Here is a 19,702-nt window from a genome sequence, read left to right on the forward strand (position 1 = left end):
AGGCTATGTAAAAGCGCTGGCCTGCTTTTCCTTGAATTCAAGGTGCACGTTATGCAACCTCATCCTGCTCTGTTCTGTCGGAACATCTTTTGGGAATGGAACGCATCTCCAGAATGCCTCCACTCGCGAAGGCCCAGACTGCATTTTTATAATTCCACTTTTGATACCTCAAAGCAGATGATGTTGTTTCACAACTCGGGAGAAGAGGTCCAAATACTGTTCGATTCGAAAGTCCATTTGTCACTAGAAGTGCAACCACTAAGGGCTAAACAAAATGGACGAAAAAGAAAACCATCAATCGATTTGCCCGATTTCAATCTTAATGTTTTCAATGCCACACTTAAAACACATTTGTTCCAATAAGACTTTGCAACTCTTAGTGTGTGCCTTACTTGCTTCAATGCCCGATTCACTTAGTCATTTTTGTTTGATAATTAGCATAATCCATCAATGACATTCAGTCAGGGGAGGCAGGTGAAGCAGTTTCTCACCTGTCATCATGGAAATAATACATTTAAAATATACTAAATTGTTGTATTTATTCAGTGTTAAAGTTCTTTCTCATTACTGTCACAATTATTGGGTTTTCTTTTTAAAAATCACTGAATTTTCATATTGTACTAGGAAAATTATTAATGCAATAAGTACTACTAGTATTACTGTGTTAAAAGTCTGCAGATGCAGTGTGAGGCACCCAATTCTCTTGGCGTATGGCAGAGGGCGATAGTGAGACCAAGTATTCTGATTTATCGAACAACTCAGCCACAAACGATAGAACTAGTGATAATATTAGCAAGCTAGCAGCAAGTCATGCCATCCAGTATTTTTTTTCTCGTTGCAAAGAGTTTTTTTTTTTCTAATTGGAGGATTACCTATGTGTTGGTGCTTCAAAAAGCCAAGCGCATAAACTTCATTTAAGGTAAGACAGGCATCTGAGTTAGATGGCTAGGCCACCTAAAATGATCAAATACATTTATTTTCTGCCCTGCCACTTTCCACCCTTCAACAGTAGGGATTTGCCGATTAACCGTATTTCCAAAATGATCATTTCAATTTATTCTGAAGAAAAATTCAGGTCATTTGGTTCTTTTTTTTTAACAATGGGTTTCCTCCGGGCACTCCGGTTTCCTCCCACATTCCAAAAACATGCATTTCAGGTGAATTGGCCGGTCCAAATTGTCCCTAGGTGTGAATGAGTGCGTGAGTTGTCTGTCCCCGTGTGCCCTGCTATTGGCTGGCAACCAGTTCAGAGTGTCCCCTGCCCACTGCCCGATGATTGCTGGGATGGGCTCCAGCACCCCCGCGACCCTACTGAGGATAAGCGGTGCAGCTGATGAGATGAGATGAGATGTCTTACTTGGGTGAGGCATCTTACGAGAGGCTTATTTGACATCCGAAGTATCACTGCGCACTTTTACTTTAATGTGTCGATACATACAGGTATTTATCCATCCATCCATTATCTGCACCTCTTATCCTCAGGAGGGCCACAGGAGTGCTGGAGCTCATCCCACCCACCTTCGGGCAGTGGGCAGGGGACACCCTGAACTGGTTGCCAGCCAGTGGCAGGGCATACATACAGGTAGAATGTTCATAATGTGTTAGGAGAATACTTACACATACCTTTAGGTAGGATGTTCTGACGATTTAAAACGTAAGAATATGCAAAGGCATTTGCAAGTAGGACAATTTGACATTCCGAATTTACCCTTGCTGAGTATAGACATGAGGAAGAAGGACGTTCAATGCTTTCAAACTGAATGTATTTTAATAAAGTTCCAAAAATATGCAAAACGCAATGTACTTTTCCGGACAAAAAGCGCTTGGTATTATAATTCACAAGCTTCATCGTCAGGTTTGTTTTTCAAAACCAAATTGAAAGCCCCAAGTGATACAATCTGTATTGTATGATGTGATACTCAAAATAGTTTTGCTTAGTGATTTAAGATTTTGTATCAGTATTGTCACACGCTGCTGCCTGTCAATGTCCGGCTCATCTCAGAAGAGCGGGATGACTCTTTACACCAAAAAAACAACAGCGAGCAGATGATGAAGTTTCTGTATCTGAGTCGGATACGGAGGCTTTTCATGCTACTGGTAACCATGGAAAACAGTGCTATCCGTATAAAGTGGGCAAGCAAACCTCCAGAAACAGCCTGGAGAATGATGGGTGCCGCCAGGCTGTGCTTCCCGAAGACACACCACAGGAAGCGGCACCCAATACCCTAGCTGTCATGGGATCCTTGAATCACTGTTTTCAAAGACATGTATGACAGGTAAGACGAAAATTACACATATCCTGGGAAGGTAGGATGTCTCAACGAGTAATAAGGAATCTCAGAACACAGATCAGTCTACACGTGTGATTTGTTTTGTTCTGTTTTATCAAAAAACCTGCCAATCAATCGAATACTAAACCATTGTTTGTTGAAGCTACAGGTAAGATCAGGCCTAAAAAAGCCATCCCGACCCAGAACCGGGTATAAAAGCCTGAACCTGTCAGGACCAGAACGGAAACAGTAACGTTTACCACAAGTTTTATTGAAGGAACGAGGAAGGGCTGCGCCCACGATCCGGTGTTCGCTCTCGTACTCGGCTTGTGATCTGAACACGTAAGTGGATCTTTCGTAGCGAGCGACGGCGGTGTCAGGGGCGGAAAACTGATCGGTAGCCAGGACTGGGAGAGCAAGACGTGGTCGGGGTCGGAAACGAGTCGTAACCGGAGACAATCAGGAGCAAAAACTAGACAGGCGGGAGTCAGGGGTCGAAAAAGGCTTGCCTTGAAAAACAGAGGTTCACAGACGGACTGACAACTGGGGATTGACAGGACTGAGTTCAAATAGTGACAGGGAGCCAATCAGAACCCGTGGGAGTTGGCGCCAAATGAGCGTTTACAGCTGAGTCACAACGGTAATCATGACAGAACCAGCCCGACCCCGGCCGATTATTTTGATTTGAGGGACCAAGCCCAATTTTGGCATTTTTTGACTTTGGCAAAATGACAATGCCCTGCCTGAAATATCCCCCCTTGCCTGAACGTCACTAAAAGAGGCAACTGTGCCTTTTCTTACCTATTGATGGACACGTTAAAATGTTTTCATTGCAATAAACCAGCAATTCAAAACAGTAATCCTCCGAATATCACATGTATTGAAAACTGTTATGCGCTCTACCATAACACTTATTACGCTCAAATGAATGTCATATCATCAACTGATAAAACGAGAAAATAACGTAAAATGTCATTTTCACCAAAGTCAGTATTTTCAACTTGCTCAAAAGGGATTTCTACAAGATATCAATCGATATACCGAAGGCTAAAGTCATGAACACACACACATTTATCAAACATTCAATTCCCTTCGCTCTTCCCAACCTGCCACCGAACATTAAACCCACAGCACAACAAGGAGTGAGTTGATGTGCCATGCAACCCTTCATCAGCAAAGAGGCCCAACAGCATACACTGGTTTACCCCCTCTGTATCAATCTCTCAGAAAGAGTCAAAATCTACATGGTATATAAGGTGCAAATTGTCCATGCTTTCCTGTTCTATTGCATTCCCCCAAAATTTAGATACACAGTCGTTTTAGTAACGTTTTCGCTAGGGGGGACATTTCCAGCCGGGGGGACAATTTTTGGCACAACACCGGCACGCCACTGATTTGCTAGCGGGAGACCGATCGGCCAGCAAATCATACGCGCCAAAAAGCGGATCTTCCACGATAAATAGAACCATACTGTAGAACACATGACGGGTGGATAGTCAAGAAAAAATCAGAGAGAGAGAAGCCTGGCCCTGCCCCAACTCAATGATTTACATTTATGCCTGAAATTCGGGCCGGGTTCGGTCCCGGGCCAAAAATCATGCCTCGAGTTAAGCCCTGTTATATATCTGTTTACGTGGACATCATAGTCCTCTTTTGTATAGTCGATTCCCTTTTTTCTACCGACACATCTGCGCGTCTAGTGTTTGGCCTTATGGCAACAGGTGTTGTCAACATGTGTTAGCACTTGTTTGTTATAATTGTGCGACTCTGACATGTGGTCAGTACTGTAACACCGCTAAGTGTTGTTATGATGAGGCGAGCTGGAACGCGACTCGCCGTTTGCCCTTCAAACGGGGACGCGCAGATGTCTTGGATCTAAGCAGCGCATCCTTTTTCAAACATCCGCCAAGTTTACACTCTGGCGGCCCCTAGTGGCAATTACAACACGGAAAATTGTCAGACACCGGGGCGCCAGTCAACCTTCGATTTGTGTGGATTCAGATTTTTCTCATTTATTATTATTTTGAACAGTGTTAAAACTAACACATTACAGAGGAACAGGTTCCTGGAACGCAATTCCTTTTAACACTAACGAGTACTGTAATGTGTTATTATTACTGGGTTCGTACACCTTTTTCATAGCCAAATTCAAGCTCTTTTTACGACTTTCAAAGCAAATTGTTCAGTTTCTCCAGTACCAAAAAAAAGAAATCTGGTATAAATGTGCAGAGCCACAAAAATATTTGTTATTGACGCATGCGATTTTGCATCCTGCGTGTGCTTTTATCAAGACATATGATTTTTAGATTTTTAGTAAATCGCAAATATTTTCTACCCATAGGTTTTGGGTAAAAATCACAGAAATAAGTGGCTTACATTTTCAGTTGCAGGAAGTTTTTCCCATTACAATTTTTGGCATTGCTCATATTAAATGTCCATACTTGATACAAAATCCATGCACTAATACAAATTTCATAGTGCCCTGTTTAGGTGCAGCATGCAAATGTCCACTTCCGAGCATGGGAGGCAGTGACGCTTCATGGGATAATGTCATACGAACTAATTCCAGCTGCCGTTAATCACGAGGGAATCAGAAATGCAATAGCAAAGCAAAGCCACCAGAGAAGTGTTGTCATCATTTTTAAGGAGACTATTTAGGAAACGTGGCAACACTGTCAAGCAGTTACAAACACTTCACCCAAAATTAAAGCGATTTTCAACCCTTGAAACCACATTAAAAATTCAAGCGTTTTGAAAGATTTCAGGCATTTGTATTACCTTGTTAATCAAATTTTGTAGCTCAAATGTTACTCGCTGCTCATTATAAAAAGATCGTAAATTAAAATGTCCTCTCATTGCTAACTGTTCCTCTTACGCAACATAACAATTACTCAGCCAGCAACGGTTAAGAAAGGTGAGCGTAGTACAACTAAATACAGTTACGGTGGTGTCACCTGTCATTGTTCTTTGTTTCTTTTTCTTTCTGGAGGATCCATGCAATAGTTTCTGTCCCCCTCTTGAGGCGCCGCGGCGAACACATGGACCAACGCTCGTTGGTGTGAAAGTGGGACGGAATACTTGGCACACATCCTCTACAAAGAAAAAACAAAACAAAACTGACTGGTCAATAATTAAAATAAAAATCAGCAAGAAAGAAGCCCAGCCAGAACCCAAACATAATGATTGACATTTTGGGCCCGACCGGCTTCTATTTCTTTCAATAGGTGGCTATTTTAAAGCAGTTTTAGGGAGTCAGCTTCGACGCGAGTAATTTAAAACTAGTTACTTTCAGAACAACGGACTACTTTGGAGGGTCAGTGATGTTTGGGGTAACAAAATCACTTTTTAAATGAAGTAATAGTAACCAATTACTGCTTTGCAGAAATGCACTCAACACGTTTTCGAAGATGTGTTTGCCAAAAATGTAATGCCCCTCATATTATCATTAGGGTTGTCAAGCTAGCAAGCGTTGCGGTCTGGTACGAACCCTTATCCCCCGGCATCCTCCACCTTCATGGCCCACACACTACCATCCCTCCCGTGTCGATTGTTTTGACCTTTGCTCAGAGGAAACAAGGCCGTCGGCGCTTGATGTGACAGGCAGGCGCATCACCTGAATGCTAGCAAAAATAAACCTGCGAAAATAGCGTGGGGGCGGGAGAGCCAAGGGTGCATTTCAGCCTCTCAGAAGCTTTCAAAATGGAACAAAGGTTTTGCCCCGAGGGGGGAAAAGTGATCACGCTGGTATGTTTACGTTAGCGCCAAGGGAAGCAGTCATAGTCATCGACAATTTTTTTTTCTCTTTTCTTTTTCTAACTGTATTCAGCTGAATTCGGCCATGTCACTCCAAAAATAACAAGACCATGGAAACACTTAACAAGCATTATCATTGAATCAATTTTTGAGAATTCTTATCTTGGTTGGTGATTACATTCAAATTGAACGCACCCCAAAGAATGAGCTGCTCGCTATATCTCTCTGTCCTGTATCCTTTAGTGCAGGGGTCTCCAACCTTTTTCAAACTGAGAGCTACTTTTTCTAACTACCGGTAATTAGAGCAAAGGGAACCCAGTTTGATTTGAATTTCTAAAATAACAACTGAGCCAGATGGCTTGATAAATAGCTAAAAAGGTAGCTTGATGGTTAGTTAGAAAGGTAAACAGGTAAAAGAATCAAAAGGGAGCTAGATGGCTAGCTAAAAGAGTAAAGGCCAATTAGATAGCCAGATAGAAAGCTAAAAAAAAGCCTGATAGCTAGCTAGAAAGGAAGCCAAAAATTAAGTTGATAACTAGCAAAAGAAAAGATCCAATGTTAGATAGATAACATGGAAATAGGTAAAGTACTAGCCAGATATCTTGCTAAGTAGTTAAAACGGCAGGAAGATAGCAGGCTAAAAAGCTACATAGGTAGTCTGACGGCTAGTTAAAAATAACTGCACATTTCTGCTCACTTGTGATATAGAACCCATAAATTGGAATTTTGCTTGATGAATTTCCAGTAAAATAGATTAACAAAAAGATTAATAAATGTGTTTAATCTATGAATATATTCTCTTATTTTATTTTTTTCTTATAAAGTGTTATCAATTTATTTGAATTTCTAAAACATCAACTTATGATAATAATATCTTGTTACTATGGTATTACCAGGTTAATCATTAAAATGGGGTTAAATGAACTCAGTCAATCAATAAAAAATAATTTTACTAGAAAATCACAATGAAAAACAGGTTCACGGGCACCTTTTCTGTCCTTAGAGGGCACCGATTGGAGACCCCTGCTTTAGTGTATCTTTTCTTAACATATTCGTCTTTGTAAGTATGAAAAAAGTTTGTTGTTGGTTTGTGTTAGTTTTGTTTGTTTAATGTATGGAAAGGGTCACGGCTAACACTTAGCAAACGTTAAGCTTACGCTAAGACTTTCTAGTACGACATATTTGTAAGTACGGAGAGCTTTTGGGCAGTGTTAGATTATGTTCATGTTTTAATTGTGTCGAATGTTCGTAAGTAACGCTGCAATAACAATACGGACAACAAGAGAGACATTACTCTTAGTTTGCAGAATGTTATATGTGGTGTTAGCTTGGTATGTTTACCCTACGCAAAGGTGTGCAGCTAACACTAAGCTAATTTCAAGCAAATGCTATGGTAACGCTAAGCTATTGTTGAATTAATGCTAAGGTGTTCTCCTAAGTATGGAAAATGTTAGTTTATTGTTAGTTTTTGTCAGTTCAGTATGTTACTATACGCAAAGGTTGCCAACCAACACTAAGCGTTAAAACTAAACGTTAAGCTAACACTCGGATTTTCTTGTACGACATTTATCCTTTTAAGTATGTAAAGCATTTGTGTTGCTGGATTGTGTTTGTTTTTATGTTTTATTTACAACGTTTGCAACTAATGCTAAACTTGTGCTGCCATCCATAAAATTGGGATGGTACGAGATGCAACCTCAAAGCTTTCCAAGTGGATGTAAACTGCAAGGATGGCTGATAACGAAAAGTTGTTTTTTATTTGCTCATTAAAAGACAGTTGGACCTCCAGCAAACCTGCTATCTTTTAGGCACTCAAATTGTGAAGGAAAATCGGCGGCTGAGGTCAGTAGCACACACTGTAAGCTGCCTTCTTTAGTTACATCCTTGCTGAAAGTCAAACACCGGCTGTGTTTCCATGGGCATCGCCATTTTGTGTGACGTCTGTTTGAAGCAACCCTATGAAGTATGGGTATAAATCTTTTCTCCGACTTCGCCACTAGGACCTACCACCTCGAGTGTCATTCCAATGATATTTTCCCGGTCGGAGGTTGGAAAACTTAGACTTCTTCTTTTACCAGGAGGCAGCATAACGCTAAGATTTTAGAAATAGACATTCAAATTTGGAAATTTGGAGAATGTTTTGTGTGGCTTTAGTTTGTGTTAGTTTTGTATCTTTACTCAGATGCGTCCGGCTAACGCTAAGATTTACTTGTAAGACATCCGTTCGAGTGGTGATCGTTTGTGTTCATTTTTATGTTTTTTTTACCACAAAAGTTTGCAACTAATGCTAAGATTTGGAATGTAGACATAAGTCTTTTTAGGTTTGGACAAATTTTGAGTTAAAGGGTTAGTGTTGGTGTGTTAGTTTGTGTTGGCTTTGTATCTTTACGCAGAGGTGTCCGGCTAACGCTAAGATTTTCTTGTAAGACATCTGTCTTTTTACGTATGAAGAGCGTTTGTGTGGTTATTGTTCGCATTCATTTGTGCAACTAACGCTAAGATTTTCAATGTTGACATTTTAAGATTTAATACATATTTTTCAGTATAAAGGTTAGTGTTATTGTGTTAGTTTTTGCTTAAATTTATGTCTTTTCACAAATATTTTCTGTAAGACATTCGTCATTATAAGTATGGAAACCATCTGTGTGGTGTTAGTCTGTGTTTCTTTTGTAAGTTCGCTCATTGATGTACGGTTAACGTTTAGCAAACCCTAAGCTAACATAAAGCTAATGTTAAATTACAGCTAGGGTCTTCGTGGAAGACTGGCCAAGCTGTGCTTATCCAAGACATAGCACACTAAAGCATTATTACTAGCACATAAAAGAATCAATATGATACACAAGTGTTAAATACACATAAAATAATACATGTATCTTAAGTTTTGCAGTAGATATGTGTTTTTAAGAAGCAGGCCTGAGATCTACAATTGTAGTTTGGCAGGTTGGCTTCAGATAACGTAAATTTGCGCTCTTCCCAACAAATCTATAAAACATGATTATTTTGGGGAAAGAATACAATACAATAAATATCTGAGGAACAACAATATGTTCATTCAGCTCCGGCTCTGATGACCTTATAAAAAAATAGCTCACAGTTCTCGGATCCCTCAACCGCCTGGGTCATAGGGGCACCACTTCTTGTGGTGTGTCTTGGGCAAGTACAGCCTGGCGGCACCCATCCCTTTTCAGGCAGTTTTTTGGGGTAGTTTTGCTCCTTCTCATAAAACAGATAATACTGGTTTCCATGGTTATCAGTAGTAGGAGAATTCTTCTGATCCGACTCGATTTCAGCACCTTCAGCATCTGGTCACCAATGTTTTTCCAGTGTCAAGCGTCATCCTGATTTTCAAAGATGAGTCGGACCTTGGTATTGATGGACAGGCATGTGACAATACTAATACCAGAGCTTACATCACTGGGGAAAAACTATTTTGTTCAAAATTTTGCATACAACATAGTACCTTTGCTAATAACATGCCACGGATAAAAAAAAGGGGGGGAATTGAAGCCTTATTTGAAAATGTTGTCTGTTCCCTGGCCAATGGTAGAAACAAGAGCATTTTTAAACTATTTTATTGGGTCAAATTGTAAATCCAACCACTTTAAGCCGTAGCAGCTTGCTTCAGCTAAGCTAACCTGAGTGAGTTTGTCTTTCCAGTTCAGAATCCAAGTTTGCAAACGCTTTCTGTTTGTTGCTAGGACAACATAAGAAGACAGCAGCCAAATAACCAACACTGCGTCGAGACACTTTCCAGATGGGTTTTATTAACTGATTGCTTGACAGTTTAAATCAATGCTAATTACCCGGCTAATTGTTTTAGTGCTTGAGAAAATGGAATGCTTTATTCGTTCTTGTATAACCGTTGTGCATTATGACCTGGCTTTATGTTGTTTACTTGAGGATAAAACTGACCTGGGGGTAGGGGCGCAATATTTGGGAGCACTTCAATGAAACTGGCATTGTGGGGGATATGCAGAGGGTGGGGGGGACTTCATCATCACATTTTCCCGTAAGTTTAAAAAATAGAAAAAATCCCAGCCTAGTAAAACACAGCCCAGTGTGCACAAGAGTGATACAGTGCGTAGCGAAAATATTCAACGCGTCAAACTTAAAACTTAAAACTGAAAATATTTTTCAAGAATCAACAACATGTGAGACACAATCGTGAAGTTGAACCCAAATATTACAAAGGAAAAACTGAAAAGTAGGTGTAGCAAAAATATTGGCCCCCTGTTCACTTAGCTCATCCACCTACAGAAGTTCCCTAATGACTTCAGAATGATCTAATGTCGACCTAAATGACTAACAATATCATACAGAGTCCGTGAAGTCTCCATTTAAATGCACATGCTTTGTGACGGGCTCAGAGGTCTGTGAAAGCAGACACTGGCATAATGAAGACTAAAAGACACATGGGGGAGGTCTGGGTTAAAGTTGTCGAAAGGTTCAGGACAGGAATGGGTTACAAGATTTTGCAACATTTACACATCTTCCAGAGCACGGTGCAAGCAGTAATATCAAAATATAGAGAGCATAAGACCACTGCAAAGCTACCAAAACCTGACTGTTTTCAGCACAAAAAAGAAGAAAACAAATTAGAGAAACAACCAAGAGGACCATTATCACATTTGATGACCCGTAGGCATACACAGCTGAGGTGGGACAATATGCATACGACAACTATTAGTCATGCTCTGCCAAAATCTGCCCTTTATGGAAGAGTGTCAAGGCGAAAGCCCTTTCTGAAAAATACCATAAAAAGGCCCATTTGAAGTTTGCAAGAAGACACGTGAGAGACATAGATAACATGTGAAACAAGGTGCCCTGGTCAGATGACATCAAAATGAAACCTTTTGGACTGAATGCAAAGTTACAATTGGCGTAAGGGTAACAATGTGCACCAACCTAAGAACACCATCTCCACTGTCAAACATGGTAGTGGCAACATCATGCTCTGGACTTTTGTCAAAATATCGTTAGGGTTGATGAAGATAGACGGAGACAAATGCAGGGCGTTTTCTGGCAAAAAATCTGTTGGGATCTGCAACAGACCTTAGAGTGAGGCGCAGCTTCATCTTCCAACAGGACAACGACCCTAAACATAAAGCAAAATCTACAATAGAATGGTTTAAAACGAACAATATAAAGGTATTAGAATGGCCAAGCCAAAGTCAGACCTGATCTCAATCCTATAGAGCAGGGGTGGTGAACACCTGGCTCTAGAGCCGCATGCGGCTCTTGGCCAATAAGTCTGCGGCTCTTTGCCTCATCATATTTTCTATATACTGTGGTTCTTTGCCTCGTTTCATGTTTAGTTATTTCCCCTCTTAAGACACACTTGAATCCATCAGAGTTAATAACAAATAATAAATAATATTTTGAAATTAATTTGGCAGATTTGTTGTTTTTATGCTGCTCCGGACACATAAATGACTGCCAATCATCTGCGTAGCTTACGTCTAATGCTAGTCAGTGCGTGGTGTGGCTCTTTGACTCTCACAGTTAAAAATTTCGTCTCTCTGTGTCAAACTTGTTCGCCACCCCTGCTATAGAACAAGCATTTCCAAATTCTGGCCCAGGGGCCAGTTACGGCCCATGGTCAAGAGGAACTGCCAGACAAAACATGCTATGGAAAGTTAACTGGAAATGAACGCTGTGAAAAGGTGAAGCAACAGGAAGCTGTTTTAAAGGCAAAGCAGCACTTTTTTCACGAGACCCTGCAAGTCAAACAAAAATGTTACAAAGGCGAGCTACAAAGTCGAGCTATGAAGTCGCGACGTTGATCGGCAAGCAAACTGCAAACATTTTAAATTCATTAAAGACTGTTTAAAGAATACCGGGCTGAATAAGTCGGCCCTCGCACATTTTCAGCTTACCAAACCTGGCCCGCTTTCTCAAAAGTTTGGACACGCCTGCTATAGAGCATTTGTGGAAAGATCTGAAAAATGCTGTGCACAATTCATCACAAACCTTAAGGACTTCAGCTGTAAGGAAGATTGGGCAAATATGTCCAACAGGTATAGAGACATACCCAAATATGTGATCGCAGCAAAAGGAGGTTGTACAAAGTATGAACTCAAAAAAGCCAATATATTTGCAACACCTACTTTTCATTGTTTTATTTGTTAGCACAATATAAAATGTTGTATAAATTTGGGTTATTTTTTTCACGATTATGTCTCACATGTTGTTGATTCTTGGAAAATATTTTGTTTTTTATCTATTAGTGAAGCCTGAATATGTCAAAGGGTTCTTGGGGAGGGAGGGGTGCAATACTTTTGCAAGACACTGTAGGACACACGCTGGCTTATAAATACAGGAGAGGGCGGCGTGCTAACCCCGACAAGCGCCAACACGCGAGTGCATTACCTAGCCGGCTGCCATGACAAAGACGTGAACGCATTCCTTGCAACGCTAAACTCGAGGACTGTTTCCCCCCTTCCCCAGAAATTTGAGGGTGACTAAAGCTGGGGGATGGAGACACGTTGGTTTTGATGAAAGAGATTGCTAAAACTGCCGGCGTGTCCTGTTCAGTTTTCGGGAATGGAACGAGACCTTTGGCGACGGGGTTGTGTTTGTTTTGCGCTTTATTGGAATGCGCCTTATGGACACGCGCTAATTCGGAGCTGGAATGGCAACATCTATCTTCGAGTTTTGGAAGGCCATGATTTCGAGCTGAACTTGTCAAAATCACAGCTAAGTCATTTAATGGCAGACGTTTTTCTCGAATTCATAGAGCCAAACAAAATGTTGGCTTCGTTTTTTATTTTGCTTTTGTTTTACCTCCAATATCTAAACAAAGCTTTCTATAAACACAAGAGCACTTTGCTCCCCAAACAATATTTTGCTACAAGAACACTAATGGATGAACTATACATGAACATTTTAGTGCCCCAGGCTTTCGCTGTGTTCCCGCGGACATGCACGAAACGTCATTCCTCTCTATCCAGACGATGACAACGGGACTTCGACATTTTTTGAAGGAACAAACTCGGTTGAAGAGTTAACTGCCAATTACTATTTGTCCATGTTTCGCGACTCTCACCACACTGCTTCACTTCTCCCTCTTGCCTTAGAGGGCCGTCTACACACACCCATTCGCCGGAAAAGGGAAGCAACACTAGAAAGTTGGGCTACCTCGATATTGACAAAGATCTGATCGAAGCCAATTATACAATCAAATGGTGATTTGAACACTGCAATATTATTATAACAGGCCAGTCTCTAAGAACTATGTTGTATTTATATTTTCTGCCTTTTATCCTGGTCGTCTTTTATCCCTTTTTTTCCATCTTTGAAGTTTTTGTTACACGTTTACCCTGGAGTGCCTTGTCCAATATATTGGCATACGACTTTCACAACATTTATATCAATTAAAATAAAGACAATTCTAATGTATCATATCAAATCATTCCCAGAGGCTTAAAACTCGAGTTGTGCCAAACCCTTATAAAGGTTTATCAAAATAAAACAAGAAAAAAACAATGTTACTTTTCGGCTTTGATTGAGTTGAGTCCTTTTGAAGTAGTAAGGGTAGATTTTTTTGTTTGTACTGTTAACTTCCAGACTTGAAGGCGCATCACAAATCCCCAAATTGGCCATAAATTTGAAAGTGTGCCTTGTGATTCATTGCGCCTTGTGTGCGGAAAAATATGGAAATGTTCACTATAAAAATGCAATTATAAATTAATAAACAAGTTTTATCCCAGTTAGCAATGGTAAGATTACTAAATCCTGATCACTAGTTTGCCAAGGACATGAATGTTTCACAGTAGCATAATATTGAAAGCAATGGGATACAAACCGTGATCCTAGTAAGAGGGGGGGATTTTTTACAAGTTTATTGTCCATTTTTCATTATCCATTATCAGTAAAATCATGATACACTTCAAAGCCAACAGGCCGAGACACTTGCTCCTAGCCAAGAGGCTAAGCCAAGATCCTAGCCAAAAGGGGTTTTTAAGGGTTATTGTTCTATCTTCGTTATTCATTATCCATTACCGTTATCGGTCAGTTCATAATACGCTACAAAGCCTAGGAGCCGGGACACTTACTCTCAGCCAAAAGGCCAAGCTAAGGTCCTAGCCCTAAAGCCTTGCTGCGATCATTGCGAATGCACCGTTCCCGGAGGTACTGCAATACCGGGCCGATGCGTGGAGTGGACAGAGCAAGCTCTTATTCCATCCAAAAGGGGGGGGGGGGGGGGGGGTGGTCAAGGGTTATTGTTCTATCTTCGTTATTCATTATCCATTATCCGTTATCGGTCAGTTCATAATACGCTACAAAGCCTAGGAGCCGGGACACTTACTCTCAGCCAAAAGGCCAAGCTAAGGTCCTAGCCCTAAAGCCTTGCTGCGATCATTGCGAATGCACCGTTCCCGGAGGTACTGCAATACCGGGCCGATGCGTGGAGTGGACAGAGCAAGCTCTTATTCCATCCAAAGGGGGGGGGGGGGGGGGTGTTAAGGGTTATTGTTCTATCTTCGTTATTCATTATCCATTATCCGTTATCGGTCAGTTCATAATACGCTACAAAGCCTAGGAGCCGGGACACTTACTCTCAGCCAAAAGGCCAAGCTAAGGTCCTAGCCCTAAAGCCTTGCTGCGATCATTGCGAATGCACCGTTCCCGGAGGTACTGCAATACCGGGCCGATGCGTGGAGTGGACAGAGCAAGCTCTTAGCTTCTGGCCGTGAAGCAGATGTCGTTGGGGTTTTTAAGGGTTATTGATCTATCTTCGTTATTCATTATCCATTATCCGTTATCGGTCAGTTCATTATACGCTACAAAGCCTAGGAGCCGGGACACTTACTCTCAGCCAAAAGGCTAAGCTAAGGTCCTAGCCCTAAAGCCTTGTTGCGATCATTGCGAATGCACCGTTCCCGGAGGTGCTGCAATACCGGGCCGATGCGTGGAGTGGACAGAGCAAGCTCTTATTCCATCTCCGGAATGCAAAAATCAAAAGGCCAAGCTAAGGACCTAGTATCTCAGCCCTAATAGCTGACGCCAAGAGGCCGAGCCTACATAGATGGTACACAATCTTAGAGCCACAGTGGGCTTTTTAAGGGTTATTGATCTATCTTCGTTATTCATTATCCATTATCCGTTATCGGTCAGTTCATAATACGCTACAAAGCCTAGGAGCCGGGACACTTACTCTCAGCCAAAAGGCCAAGCTAAGGTCCTAGCCCTAAAGCCTTGCTGCGATCATTGCGAATGCACCGTTCCCGGAGGTACTGCAATACCGGGCCGATGCGTGGAGTGGACAGAGCAAGCTCATATTCCATCTCCGAAATGCAAAAATCAAAGATAGTGACTTCATAGAAAGTACACAAAAGGCCAAGCTAGGGACTTAGCATCAAGGCCAAAGGCCAAGCTAAGGACCTAGCATCAAAGCCAAAGGCCAAGCTACATTGCGCAACAACCTAATCACAACACAGTTTGTTGTGTAGAGCCACAGTGAGGGCACCAGATTCTATTCTATGGATACCATGCAAATGACATCTGAAAAGGCACCAAGTCTTATTTCATAATCACTCTATTTTCACCCACGGTACCAGATAAGTTAGAATAGAGAGAATATTGTTTGACTTTTTCTAAGCTCAAACTCGAGCATCGTAAGTGACAAACGTTTTGAATATGTGCAGCCATGTGTTTAGTTATATCTTTGAGGATAACTGAATTACTTCCCAGAATGCCTTTTTTATTATTCGGTTCAGAATCTTGTGCGCTTCATAAATATTTTCAGAGTCGGCTGTACACGTATCAGTATAATATCTGCCAAAATTCTTGTGGGGAGGCCCGTCAATAATATCAACAATATGGTACTGTGATTAAGAATAGTGTGATGATGAGATAAGAGCCAATTCCTTTTATGTGTCCCTAAAGGTTTTAGCACATATATATTTCATTTTTATTTAATTATTGTATTTTTTATGTAACCTTAGCTCTTACACTAGTTTTAATCCTATGCGCCTTATAGTTTGGTGTGCCTTATACATAAAAAAAAATTCAGGGGTTGCGCCTTACATTTTGGTGTATCTTATATTGCCATACATATGTCACATTTTATTTACTGAGTACCAATCACTCATTCATTTTACAATACAACAAAATCAGATGTCTTGGTTCTATCAAGATAAGACAATGAGCATATAAATAGGGAGGGACCCAGTACGGTATTCCAGTTTGACCCGCTTTGCCTAAACCGAAAGCGTATTCCTCCCGTCTCAGTTTCCAAAGTGGCCTCGGGCGCTAGTTTAACCAGATATTTGAAAGACGGCGCTCATTCCGAGCAGTCGGCCGCAACAAGGTAATTTGTCAGTTGCTGAACTTCAAAAAGCTGAAATGTGTAATGACTTGAAGCCCCCGAGCTCCGCCGATACTCTTGTGCTCGTTGCATGTGGTCCCCCTTGATTGGAGCCCTCCGCTTAAGTTGATTACGCGAAGGCTTTTATGCCTGCAGAATTGCTCGATTGTTAGTTAGTAAAAAAAAAAAAAAACGTCACTCAGATATAGCAAACATCAAGCCGAAGGAAAAAAAAAACATTTACCACAGACCTTATAAAAGATCAATCTGACCTTTGTGTCCGCAAAATGGTGAATAATTTGTGAAAATAACACCCACATACTAATATTAGCAGTTTTTAAAGCAATATTTACCAATTTGTAACCTATGAAGTGAGGGTCCGCCAACGATTTTAATCCAACACAAAGTCGATGTGATAACATTTGGAGACATTTGAATTAGAATGGTATCCCAAACAATTTATTTTACGAATAGTATAATTTTTGATATTTTTTCATTTAACAGAACAGCACAAACCAAATCTAGCTACAAGCTAAATATTACCCTCTAAGAAAGCAATGTTTGTTTGGGATCTAAGTACAAATCACTCTTTCATAAATATATACAATATATATATATATATATATATATATATATATATATATATATATGCTAGCTGGAATGGCAACATCTATCTTCAATATATATATATATATATATATATATATATAAAAAGTTTGTTTGTCTGTTTGTGTGTCTGTCAACCCAAGAAACAGTAGCAGGAGTTTAGATATGACCACCATCTTTCACAGGCAGTCGGGTATGTTACCCTAGATGTGAAAAATTCCCCCCAACAAAGCGAATTTAGCACTGACCTAGTGACTGACTTAGTGCTCCCGAAAACTTTTTGAAAGGTTGGGCAAACTGAGAAGAAAAATACTGCGGTTTGGTCACTTTGAATCTTAATAGTTTGTATTCTTCTTTGTGCTTTGTAGCACTCGTTTTCGGTTGCATTGCACGATACAACAACATGTATTGGTCAAATATTAATCACTGTTCATTAAAGGTGCTTTGTGGAATTTGGAAATGTACTTGCTGAAGCCATTTTCTGGCTTAAGTCATCATTGCAGCCTCTGTCGAGCTCCATTTCTGGCACGTGCATTTCTTAGAAATGCTTGAATACGCTCTTCTTTTGTCATCTTTCTTGCTGATTGGATTAGTGTTACAATTGTATTTGAAACCATCCTTTTCTTATTTTCACCATTTTCATCTACACCAACAAAAAAACACGGGAGCAAGAAATCACTCTCGACCCTCCATTCCCCCCTCCCTCCTCCATTTCCTGGTTCCAAATGTGTTTCGCATCCCTGCAGCGTTGCTAAAAATAACATAAAAGCAGTTAGGCGTGGTGGATTTTTTATAAAGGCTCTATAAACTCAGTTGGATATTGTTAACGCACACCTAACAGAAACATATTCAACTTTCAACTTTTTAAGGACACCTCGAACGACGCACCCCACCCTGAAGGTTAAACATAACAGATCACTTCCGGATTAGAAAACAATATGTACAATATCAGATAAACAAACCCTAGCTAAGGAAATCTCTTTGAAAAACATAAAAAATATATACAAAGTAGACAATTGATCCAGTTAATAAAAAATAAAAAAACGTCCCATTCTTTATGTATGGTGAAGGTGATATGTGTAATGATTACAGGTTTTCAAGCGTTTTTCAAACAGTTCATTTGAAACTTTTGGGACTCTCGGAATTCAACTTTACTGCTGCTTTAACTTTGAATTAAATGTGGAAGCTAGAACATTTACATAGCAGTTATCTTGAGAGCATGCTGAAGTTGATCTGACTCCTCGTTGATGATTTAAAAAAAACATCTTGACTTATTCAGTGCCATAAGGTGCACATTTTTTCAGAAGTATTGACCCTGCATGAAAAAAAAATGTAAAAATACATTAATTCGTTTTTGTTTTTTTTTATATATATTTAAATGATTTGGCGCGGCTTATCGGTACTGTAGGTATTAAGCCTCTGGAATTATTTCAGTGTGATAAATCGCAATTGAATGGCAGAAGTAGCTTTGATCAGATCTCTGTCCACACATCAAGGGAGCCCAGACTTATTAGTTTTCATGTCAAGTCAAGTCACGTTTATTTGTATTGCCCTTAATCACAAGATGTCTCAAACCACTGCAGCGACAAAGACCTTTACAGACTATAGATCATTATTACCCCATCTCCTGATCTAAAACCTACATGAGGCGAAAATCGTGGTTGAAAAGGCAGGCAAGGGGTCAGCATTCCAGTAAGTCCAAATAGGGAGGGCGACAGTCAAAGTGTTTTGCCTCCTGTATCCAGCTATCGAAGAGTGTGGACGGCCCAATTTGGTGAGTAGGTAGTACAGGCCGATTCATGGATGAGTACAGACAGAGCTTTTTTCTTTCTAAAAAAGATGACAAAGTCTCTTCATCATCGCCGGGGCAGAGAGGGATAGATAGATAGATAGATAGATAGATACTTTGTTCATCCCCGAAGGGAAATTCACATTTCCAGCAGCATCCCTGAGCTGAGAACAATCGAGAACAATCGAAAATAACACGGGAGCTGCTGGAGTGGCTGCCATTCGTGACGGCGCCGGAAGAAAAGATTCAATTTGAATCATGTACAAACAAACAAACAATTGAATCATGTACAAACAAACAAACAAACAAAATATTCATGTTTCAATAAGTGATGACGTTTCGTGTACATCCACAGGAACATAATCGCCATGGTGACTGAAATCGTGTGACCACATCGCCTGAAACATCGGACACTGAAAAGTTCTTGCCAAGTTCATGCATCTTTCATGCGTAAGTTCAGTGTTCTTGCAATAACATATTTGCAAGCCTAGTGCCCTTGTGTTTATGGAGGGTATTGTTTAAATATTGGTGTATCAAAATGTTCTGCTTGAGATGCATCCTTTCAAAAAAAGACGTTTTTCTCAGAATTTTTCTTGGAAATGAGTATTTTCACAGTGTTCATTTTACCTCTGAAAAGTGATGCGTCCCGGGGACTCGCATAATCAAAAATCTATGGGTCCCAACAGAGATCTATGGGTCCCCAAAATTTAGTCTTATCGAGGTTGAAATTGTAAATTGGCAACAAATATACAATATAAATCTATACTATCATTCAGTTTTAATCATCACAGTTTATTGGTAATGCAAATCAGATGTCACTTCAAGATTTATAGGTTCACAACAATATTGTACATTATACAAAATAATATTGCTGGAATAATTATATTAATCTATATTTTCATTCAGTTTTAACCACCAGTTAATTGGTAATACAAAGCAGTTATCACTTCAGATTTTTCAGTTCATATATTCTTC

General features: G+C 40.3%; 3 pseudogenes; all 3 read right to left on the bottom strand.

Annotated features, from left to right (window-relative positions):
* Positions 1 to 14,635: 14,635 nt before the first annotated feature.
* LOC148359569 (U2 spliceosomal RNA) lies at positions 14,636 to 14,861 on the bottom strand (annotated as a pseudogene).
* A 28-nt stretch (positions 14,862 to 14,889) lies between these two features.
* Positions 14,890 to 15,049, bottom strand: LOC148359570 (U2 spliceosomal RNA; annotated as a pseudogene).
* Positions 15,050 to 15,234: 185 nt separating this feature from the next.
* On the bottom strand, positions 15,235 to 15,403 carry LOC148359571 (U2 spliceosomal RNA; annotated as a pseudogene).
* Between the last annotated feature and the right edge of the window lie 4,299 nt (positions 15,404 to 19,702).

This window comes from Urocampus carinirostris, chromosome 9 (assembly GCF_059441175.1).
Source record: "Urocampus carinirostris isolate Australia breed hairy pipefish chromosome 9, RoL_Ucar_1.0, whole genome shotgun sequence".
Classification (NCBI taxonomy): domain Eukaryota; kingdom Metazoa; phylum Chordata; class Actinopteri; order Syngnathiformes; family Syngnathidae; genus Urocampus; species Urocampus carinirostris.